The sequence below is a fragment of the Drosophila gunungcola genome, unplaced genomic scaffold (genome assembly GCF_025200985.1).
Source record: "Drosophila gunungcola strain Sukarami unplaced genomic scaffold, Dgunungcola_SK_2 000244F, whole genome shotgun sequence".
Taxonomy (NCBI): domain Eukaryota; kingdom Metazoa; phylum Arthropoda; class Insecta; order Diptera; family Drosophilidae; genus Drosophila; species Drosophila gunungcola.
Window position 1 is genome coordinate 37,756 of NW_026453405.1, and position 10,511 is coordinate 48,266.

General features: G+C 45.8%; 1 pseudogene; it reads left to right on the top strand.

Annotated features, from left to right (window-relative positions):
- The first annotated feature begins 476 nt into the window (after window positions 1-476).
- On the top strand, window positions 477-5,426 carry LOC128266038 (uncharacterized; annotated as a pseudogene).
- Window positions 5,427-10,511: the final 5,085 nt, after the last annotated feature.

The window sequence follows — 10,511 nt, forward strand, 5'->3', positions numbered from 1 at the left end:
TATTTATAAACATCAGTGCGCCATTCCATACAAAAAAATAATAATAAATAACTCAAGCAATAATAAACAACTCAAGTAACCTGAGGGCAAACAAAGCATAATTAAACAATAAATACGACATTATATATATAAATAATACACCTTAAAAATTGTTTTGTTGTGTTCCAACTAACATTGTTTATTAATTTTTTCCTATCGAGTTACCAAGTAGTCATTGGCAAATCCCACAGCAGCGTGACTGTTCTGGATATATACAATTTATCTTTTTTGATATATTTCCTATATGCTTTGTTCCAAAAAAATTGCCATTCATTCCATTCCATAAATTCCAGGTTTTTTATTTACTGCTTATTAAACCAATTAATAGTAAAAATAATTTTGGCATCAAGATCAATACGAGTCCATTGATTTTAATATAAAATTGATTTTTATTTTTACTGCGAATAGAGGCAATTTCCTGATCCTTGTTCTAGCATGCCCATAGGGGATAAGAAAAATTTGAAGACAACCCCGCGGGTAAGCTTAGAGCGACCACGATCAGCGTCCCCTCGTGTGTCTCAGGGTAAACAAGAACCCAAAGCGTTGATTTCCAACGCAAAAAGCGACAGCTCCTTAAACGCTCCTGTAGTTCCACAAATAAAAGTCACGCGATCCAGTGTAAAGATGGCCCAACGCGACGCAGTTTTAGACAAATTTATTTCGATCTCTGACCGTCTGAGCACATTTGAAGCCAGAATAAACGTTTCAGGGGCTTCAGATCCTTCGGTCCACACGTGCCAAGTTCGACGTGATCAAATCAAGGCATTATGGGACAGGGTAGAGAACGAGTACGAAGTATGTTCAGACGCAATTCTTGCGGGGGGCGGGGAGGCGCATGCAATGTTAGAACTTCTGCAAGCCAAATATGAGCATTGCTATGAAGCTTACGAATCCTGTACCGCGAAACTCAGTGAACAAATTGAGCGAGTGAAAACTCAAACGGCCAACGCCAATTCCAACACCCTGCCCATTCCGTTTTCGTCCGGATGCCGACTACCGCCATGCGACACTGAGGTTTTCGAAGGAGACTATTTGAAATGGCCAACATTTAGGGATCTTTTTACCGCAGTTTATGTCAACAATCCTAGGTTGACATCGGTCGAAAAACTTTTCCATCTCAACGCTAAAACTAGCGGCGAGGCTAAGGCAATCGTATCCAAATCCCCTCTAACAAATGAGGGTTTCAATTCAGCTTGGGAAGCACTTCGAGACCGTTTCGAAAATAAGAGACTGCTAGTAAATAGCCAACTCAAACTGCTTTTTAATTTGGGTTCCGTAAATACCGAATCTGGCCAGGCACTGAAAGACCTACAGAGCACAATCCAAGGGTGTTTGATAGCGCTGGCTCATTCCAACATTTCCACAGAGAACTGGGACTGTCTCCTGGTATTCCTGTGCGCCAGTAGATTGCCGAAACTGACCCTTTCCTTATGGGAGCAGTCCCTTTCATCCAAGTCCGACATTCCGACCTGGGATGAAATGAACACGTTTCTTAGCGAACGATACCGAACGCTAGAGGCGATTGAGGATATGAAACCCAGCCACAGCAATCACTCTAACGCTAAGAGTCAACCCGTTCCCAGGAAGCTCAACTCTTTCGAAGCCAAGGTAGTTACTAAACCAAAGAATTGCGACCTGTGCTCAAAAGAAAGTCATCCAGTGCGCTTATGCCAGCGCTTTCTCCAGATGTCTGTGGATGCGCGAACAATCTACATCAAAAAAAAACAGCTTTGCCAAAATTGCTTCGCAAGAGGACACCAGCTACGTGACTGTACTAGCACTCACAGCTGTTTCACATGCCGAGCTCGGCATCATACACTGTTGCATAAAGGCAACCCCATTTCCCGTGGGTCAACTTCCGCAAGTAGTTCGTCTGCAAGCCCTCAAAACCCAGCGGTGCAAGGGGCCGCCACCGGTCTAGAAAATCCGCCCAGTGTGCAGAACTATTTCGCAACCGGTGCTAGAGCGGTTTTGCTAGGCACGGCCATTATTGATATATGCCACTTGGGAACGAACTACAGGGCTCGTGCTCTAATAGACTCGGGTTCTGAGGCAACGTTTATTTCGGAACGCCTGTTCAATCTGATTAAGCTGCCATTCCGCCTTATCCAAGCCCAAGTTTCGGGCTTAAATCAAACCGTTTCCGCTCAGGCGACCAAGCTCTGCCATTTTTCTATTCGAGCCCCTAATAAGCCAGGCCTTCAGCTAGAAACCACAGCTTACGTCTTGCCCGAACTGGCTGGAATGCTTCCGTCGTACCCAATTCCACGAGATGCGCTGGTTGATTTACCGGCCATCCCCCTGGCAGATCCAACATTTTTAGAGAGTTCCCAGATAGATGTTCTGATCGGAGCCGACATTTTACCGTCCGTGTTGCTGAGCGGCACGCGCACCAACATTTGCGGCTCTCTGCTAGGACAGGAGACTATTTTCGGCTGGGTGCTTACCGGCCCAGTGTCCAATGCATCAGTCCAAAAGCGGGTAGCAGCTTTCACGACCCAGATAACCGAGACAAGTGACAGGGTCTTAGAAAAACTTCTCACTAAGTTTTGGGAGGTGGAGAATATACCAACAAGGAGGGTAAAGGAATCCGATTCCTATTGCGAGAGCAATTTTCTCCAAACCACCACTAGAGACGCGAGCGGGAAATACGTGGTAACGTTACCGTTTCGCGAACCCGAAAATTTCGGATCCAAATTGGGGCACTCGCGATCCATTGCCCTAGCTCAGCTTCTTAGGAACGAAAACCGTTTAAAAAGAGACTTTCCACTAAAAGAGCAATATGACTCAGTCATTCAAGAGTATTTGGATCTGGGTCATATGAGAGAAGTTCCCCCGTCTTACGATACTCCAAACTATTATCTTCCACACCATGCTGTGATCAAACCCGAGAGCACCACCACCAAACTACGCGTGGTATTCAATGCTTCTAGCCCTTCAGCAAATGGGACAAGCTTGAACGATATTCTTCATGCTGGTCCAGTCCTACAATCTGATTTAACCATTCAGATCTTGAAGTGGCGTTATTTCCAGTACGTGTTCAGTGCAGACATTACAAAAATGTACCTTCAAATCTGGGTCGATCCCAAGCACACGCCGTTCCAAAGAATCTTATTCCGAAACAAAGAAGGAGAAGTAAGCGATTTCGAACTAAAAACCGTCACCTTTGGTGTCAACTGTGCACCGTTTCTGGCACTTCGCGTACTCCAACAATTGGCAGACGACGTAGAAACGGAGTTTCCTAAAGCAACCAATATTATTCGGCATTTTATGTACGTAGACGATGTTCTGGCAGGGGCCAATTGCATACAAGAGGCTCGACTTGCTATCAGCGAGCTTTGCCACGCTTTTAACCTTGCCGGGTTCCCGTTGAGAAAGTGGACAGCGAATCAGAATAGCATACTCGAAGCTATCCCTAACGAACACCTACTCCACGATGACTTTCGCGATCTCAATTCCGAAAGCACTACCAAAACACTTGGGGTTCGGTGGAATGCGACCTCGGACGAGTTCTATTTTGTTCCACCGCTAGTTTCGATTGAATCTACGTATACGAAGCGAGAGGTTCTTTCCCAGATCGCGAAACTTTTTGACCCCGCGGGATGGCTGTCCCCGTTTATTGTCCGCTCAAAAATCTTTATGCAAGAAATTTGGTTGCAACAGTTGGGCTGGGATGAAAATATCCCCACAGAAATGAATCAAAGATGGCAAGAGTTTTTGCGCAGCTATTCCGAGCTCAAGCAAATCCGTATTCCTAGGTGGGTTGGGTTCCAGCCAGAGGTGAAAGTCGAGCATCATGGGTTTTGTGATGCGTCGCAGAAGGCATATGGGGCCGCAATATAATTGCGGGTTGAAGTAGGACATAATATTATGACACATCTGCTTACCGCCAAGACCCGAGTCGCACCTGTTAAAACGGTGTCCCTTCCACGGCTCGAACTGTGTGGGGCCTTGTTGTTGTCAGAAATGATCGCAGCTATCCTTCCGAATATGCAAATTTCCAATTCCGACATTTTCTGCTGGACTGATTCCACCATCGTCCTCGCATGGTTGAACAAACCGGCATGCCAATGGGCCACGTTTGTAGCCAACCGAGTGACCAGGATTACTCAGGTGACGAGCGCTGAGCATTGGGCGCATGTGCGATCTGAACACAATCCCGCGGACCTAGCCAGCCGAGGAGATTCGCTGCAGGATCTGGTTCACAGCCAACTCTGGTGGAAAGGACCGGACTGGTTACAACAGCCAAAAGGCCAGTGGCCAACACAGGGGCTTGCGACTCCAGTTACAGACTTAGAGCAGCGTGCTGTGAAGGTCAATTTCGCAAAGGCCCTATCCGACGATTTTCTGGAACGATTCTCCAAATTGGACAAGGCTCTGCGGGTCCTTGCGTACGTGTTACGGTTCACTCAACGCTGCCGCAAGATGCCGAGGGGCCCAGCTGACCGGCCTACAAAGGAGGAGGTCCGAGAAGCTGAAAGAGCCCTTATTCTATATGCTCAACGTGAGGAATATACCCAAGAGCTTAAATTCCCAAACGATAAGTGTCCAATTCCAGTGTCCAGCCCGATAGCCAACCTGTTTCCATTCCTAGACCAGCACGGCCTTTTAAGAGCATGTGGTCGCATTACTGCCTCAACAGCACTTCAGTATGACGAGCGCCATCCTATTATACTGCCATATAACTGTAGGCTTTCTCGTCTGCTCGTCCTTTTTTCACACCAGATTTCCCTGCATAGCGGCAACCAACTAGTGGTACGCCTCATTCGATCGAAGTATTGGATTCCTAAACTCAAGAATCTGGTAAAAGCTGTGCTAAACTCCTGTAAGGTGTGTACTATTTACAAGAAGAAATTACAGACGCAATTAATGGGCGATCTTCCGACCGATCGAGTTTCCTTTTCCAGGCCTTTTACATATACTGGCATTGATTATGCAGGCCCATTTGAAATAAAAAACTATACAGGCAGAGCATGCCTCATTACCAAGGGATATGTTTGCGTGTTTGTATGTTTCTCCACAAAGGCGATCCATTTAGAGCCTACTTCCGACCTCACAACCGAGAAGTTCCTCGCAGCCTTTGCCCGATTCGTAGCGAGGAGGGGTTGTCCTCAGCGGGTTCATTCGGATAATGGCAAAACCTTTGTGGGGGCAGCGACTCTACTTTCGCGTGATTTTATGCAAGCGATCAAGGAGTCTGTGACTGATGCCTATCGCCATCAGGGACTTTTGTGGCGTTTCATTCCACCAGGAGCTCCACATATGGGAGGACTATGGGAGGCTGGAGTGAAAAGCTTTAAAACACTTTTCTACAAGTCGACGTCAAGTCGGAAGTATACGTTTGAAGAGCTCTCTACCCTTCTTGCCAAAGTTGAAGCGTGCCTTAACTTTAGGCCACTGTCTCCCATGTCCGAAAATCCTTCTGATTTGTTGGCGTTAACGCCAGGCCACTTTCTGATTGGGGGTCCGTTGCTTTCCACAGCTGAACCCGAAATTAAGGGCGATGCTAAGTCGATTATAAATCGCTGGCAACATTTAAAGGCCCTGCATCAGCAGTTCAGTGCGCGATGGAAAGAGGAATATTTAAAGGAACTGCACAAGCGCAATAAGTGGCAGAATCCGTCCAAAGATATACAAGTCGATGATATGGTGGTAGTCAAAGAAGACAATATGCCATCAAACGACTGGCGGCTCGGCAGAGTTGTATCTGTCTTTCCAGGGGCCGATAGTAGAGTTCGCGTAGTAGAAATCCGTACCGCTCGAGGAATTATTAAACGTCCCGTCCATAAGCTAGTACTTCTGCCTATGGAGGCCAAGGCAGCCTCAGTACTTCCAAAATAGTGCCTTCTGTCCTCATGCTCCAAAATTCGTTCACGATTGACACTAAATGTACTTATCATTTATTTTTTTTTTTATATATTAAAGCATTAAAACCATGGCTCCACGACCTCGCAGCGCCCAAACTCTGGACGACAGACGTTCCCGAGGTACTCGATCCTACCGCTGCCGAGTCTGTCGGGGAATCCATCCGCTATGGAAATGCAACAGGTTTCTGAGGCTCAGTACTGAAAAGCGGCTACGCGCCGTTATCATTAACAAATACTGCGCTAATTGCCTGGCACATCAGCACTCCGAAGAAGTATGTCGCAGCGGAGACACGTGCAAAAAATGTGGGCAGGACCACCACACGTTGCTCCATATGCGCGAGTCTTCCAGTTCGCGACGCCAGTCAATTTCTCCAGTGCGACCTTCGGTAACTGCATCACGACCATCAGCTTCCGGCTCACGCTCTCGGGGTCCAACACCCAGCTCGCGGAATCGTTCCCAGCATTCCGACCAGGCCGAAGCGCCAACTGCAGCTCCATCTGTGGCGTCTCTGTTGCAGCATCGGAGTGTGCAAATCATCCCGACGGCCATCGTGGTTCTCGACACAGGAACCAATAAATACGAGACGGGTGCCCTGATCGACCCGTGCTCCCCGGTGAGCACCATTGATAGATCGCTCGCTGCGGCGTTCCGGCTCCCCACGACAAGCGTCGGAGACGAGACGGTCTGTTCGGCGACGATAAGGTCACGAACAGGCACCTTCAAAATCGACGTGGTGCTCAAGGTCAGCCCCAACTTCTCCACTCGCACTCCAATCCGTGCACTAGCCGACGATGTTCGCGCTAGGTTTAATGATATCCGTCTTGCTGATGAACAGTTTCATCGCCCGGCGACGATATCCCTGGTGTTGGGCTCTGACGTCTATCGTGACGTCATCCAACCCGGGTTCCTAAATCTGGATGAGGGGCTGCCTGTCGCACAAAGCACTGTGTTCGGCTGGATTGTCTCGGGATCCTGTAGACAATCTTAAGGCGCCAGACGTGTGGAAAACTTGGTTGCTACGTTTGCCGTCGCAAGGGGGGGAGAATGTCCGCGCCAAGGAGGGGCCACTGTCCAAATTATTCGTTAACAGTCGAGAGCAGTTATGTCCAGATGAACTCTCATCTCGCTCTCGGTCTGTTAACAGTCTCCACCCCCGCTCTCCTAGCATTAGATTTAAGTAGAGTTAAAGAGTTATAATTTCGAAGCCACTAAGTGAAGTTGTGCAAGTTATGTGAAATAAGTTATATTGAAATAAAAATCAAAGTGAATAAAAAGGAACCCAACGAGTCGCCATTTCCTTCATCACCTCCAAGGGCAGAAATCCGCCACCCCCCCCCAGCTTTTCAATAACAAAGTACCAAAACAAATCAATAGCATTTCCGACCCTGTCAATCAAATTCTGAGGTCGGCTAAAGAATTCCAAAATGACTCGGGACACCTATACGAGATGTTATTGTCTCGGAATAGGATGATTGCAATGGAGCTGCAAAATTTATTGCTAGCAATAGCTCTTGCTAAAGTCAATATCGTTGGCCCTAGCATATTAGATAAAGCAGACCTGGAAAGTGTTTGGATCGAGGAGCCCACAGATACCCCTATTATCCGTTGCTTCCTTTAAAATATTACAATCCGTTAACATTTTGCATTTCATCATTAAAATCACCGTTTTTCCCGTGTTACACAACGACACAATACTCAGACTGGAGGACAAGGTCATAGCGGATTGCAACGGAGAGATCCACACAGTCAAAGACTGGCTCCGTGTCACCTGGAGCCACATTTTGTCAACTGGCGCTGAGAAGATCATGCGCCCAGGAACTCCACGCTGGAGGTAATGCACACTTCGATATCCAACACAGTGATTTGCATTCCGTCACCTACGTGGATGATGGAATCATCATCATTTACGGTCGACCACTAGTGTGAGGGTGGACAATGGCACTCACGTCTACCTAGTAGGAACTCACCTCATCACCTTCGTTGAGAGTGCCACTGTTAACGAGACCCGGTATGCCCAGAAAAGGGTACCAGGAGTAGCTAGCTCGCCCTCCCTCAACATTACCTTGGAACACAACATACTTAGCCTCCCATACCTTCACCGCTTGAGTGAGCGTAACCTGGAGCATATTAAAAAATTCGGGGAGGATATCAATGTCTATCGCTCACATCAGATAGTGCTAATTGCGGGAGCAATTTGCTGCGCTTTGATCTGTGTCGGCCTCACTTATCGGCGAGTCACCCAAGCCAGGAGATCCACGGCCCAACTAAGGGAGGTGATTGCCCAAATAGAGTCGGCCGGTTAACTAAGTTAACCAGGGGACGGCAATGAGTTTAAGTTTCAGTTCTGATTTAAATTCAATAAAGATCACATCGCTCATAAAGCAAACTCCGGCAACCGCCGTTAAACAATTTATCATTTGAACACTGACTGAGTGTCTAGGCCAGCAGTGAACGGAGGGCAGTTACCCTTCCAACGTAACCTTCCTAATTCATCATACAACAACCAACAACCAGCAGCCTGCAGCCAGCAGTCAGCAACCAACAGGCAGCAGTGGATCTGACAACCACCTACACTGAGAAGACAGAAGAAGCTATCTTTTACCTCACTATTACTGTAATTTACATACATACTTTCATAATTTAAAAGAAACATTTTACAAATCCACATTTCTATATCCGTGAAACATATATGTAAATTAATCTTAGTTCAGTGTCGGCTAGCGGCTTGCGGTTGCCTCTCGTAGATGCGGGGGGAATGCGTCGGCACCCGCACGTGAGGGTAGGCAAATGGAAACTGCTACTTGGAGTTGTTGTTGCTGCAGCCCGCTCGGAAGTTGTCCTTAACTTTGTAGTCGTACGTGGAGATCGGTGATCCCTCGTCGCAGTCAGAGCCGGATGGCTATCCCTTCACAATTGTTGATTAGGATGACTTACGTTGGGAGGTGACTGCTCCCTTCGCCTGCTGGCCTAGAGACTCAGTCAGATATGTTTAACGGCTGTTGCCGGAGTTTACTGTACGAGCTATGAATATATCTTATTGAATATAAATCAGAACTAAGCTTAAGGGAATGACTTAAAGCTAACAGAGGCTCGCAGCGGCCACGCAAATATGCAGTGTTTGCCATCTGCGCACGAGCATCCGGCTCATTGCATGGTCAGCAATTTGGACGGAGCGATGTTTACGTAAACTGTGGTTAACGACTTTGGTTTGGCTGGCCACCGTTAACTTGTATACGAAAACAAAATACAATACAGTAAACAACCAAAAAACATTTCCAATTGTCAAAGTAATTATTTTTTTCACGCACACAAACATTTTCAGCAAACATATCGTCAAATTATGTGTGTTGACAAATAAACGCATAGTAATCATATTTCAAATTAATTTATATTTTTGCCAAGTATTTATTTACATATATTTAAACAAGTGTATGTGAGAAATACCCAGACATAAAAATAGGGCTCTACGCACGACACGGCGAAGCAGCAGATAAATTTAATACCGAAATACTCCAGCTATACTTGCTTTTTTTCTAAATCTATATAGTGAGATATCCATAGTCCCATATAACTCTTATGCACATGTCCACACACCTACACACACATACACCCTTAGTACCCAAATCAGCCGATATCTAATTGCAAATGTACCCAAGCCTTAGACTAAACATCCAGAACGAATCAAATTACGTTATCAGTTCGTTCCCACACTTTCGGATCCCCATGGAAAATTACCATGCGAGCAAAACCCCAAGATTCTAGACTAAACAATTGGATTGAGTGGCTGGTGCATTATCAATCAACAATCCAAAGGGCAATTAGAAAACTCACTCAATTAACGCCAACTCCACTCTTAGAAAGCTCTAAAGCTCAAAACCGAGGTATGATCGTCAAAGAAGTTTAAGTTAAGAAGCGAGTTCAGTTTGAGACCTAAAACAATAAGGACGTGTTCTTCCAAATAATAATAATTGTACAAGTTGATAAATAAAATTAAACAAAGTTTTTTTATGTAAAACTTATAGTACGAATATTTAATTGGCGCAGTCGGTTTAAACTAGTCTTAGGGATTATACTACACAACTAGTATATCCTGACCAGTACGAATAAATCAGAAATCGTTTAAAAACACAAGTGAAATCCGCAAAAGACTCTACGTGCAAATCGTCGCGTAAACCAGTGAAAAATCCAATTCGGTCAATACCACTAAAATTTAAAGTGAAATATTGAAAAAACTTCATAAAAACATTGAAATCCAAATCGGTCAATCTCGCTTAAATAAATAATTTAAAGTGAAATATTGAAACTTTAACAAAACCAGAATTGCAAACCCAATCCAATTATCGGAGATCCATTTGAACCAACTAATTGGTCAAATTAAGGAGTTGCCCTACTTTGATGGCAATCCCGCCGACCTAGGTGGTTACATTGGGCGTGTCGAATACCTACTACAGCTATATCCAACTCAGGATGCCCGACAAGTTCACATAATTTATGGAGCCATCGAACGGATATCGTGGACACCGCCAAAGCCGTCATTTCCGAAGAAAAAACTATGAATTGGTTGTCCACAAAAGCAGCCCTAATCCGAGCATTCAAGGATCACA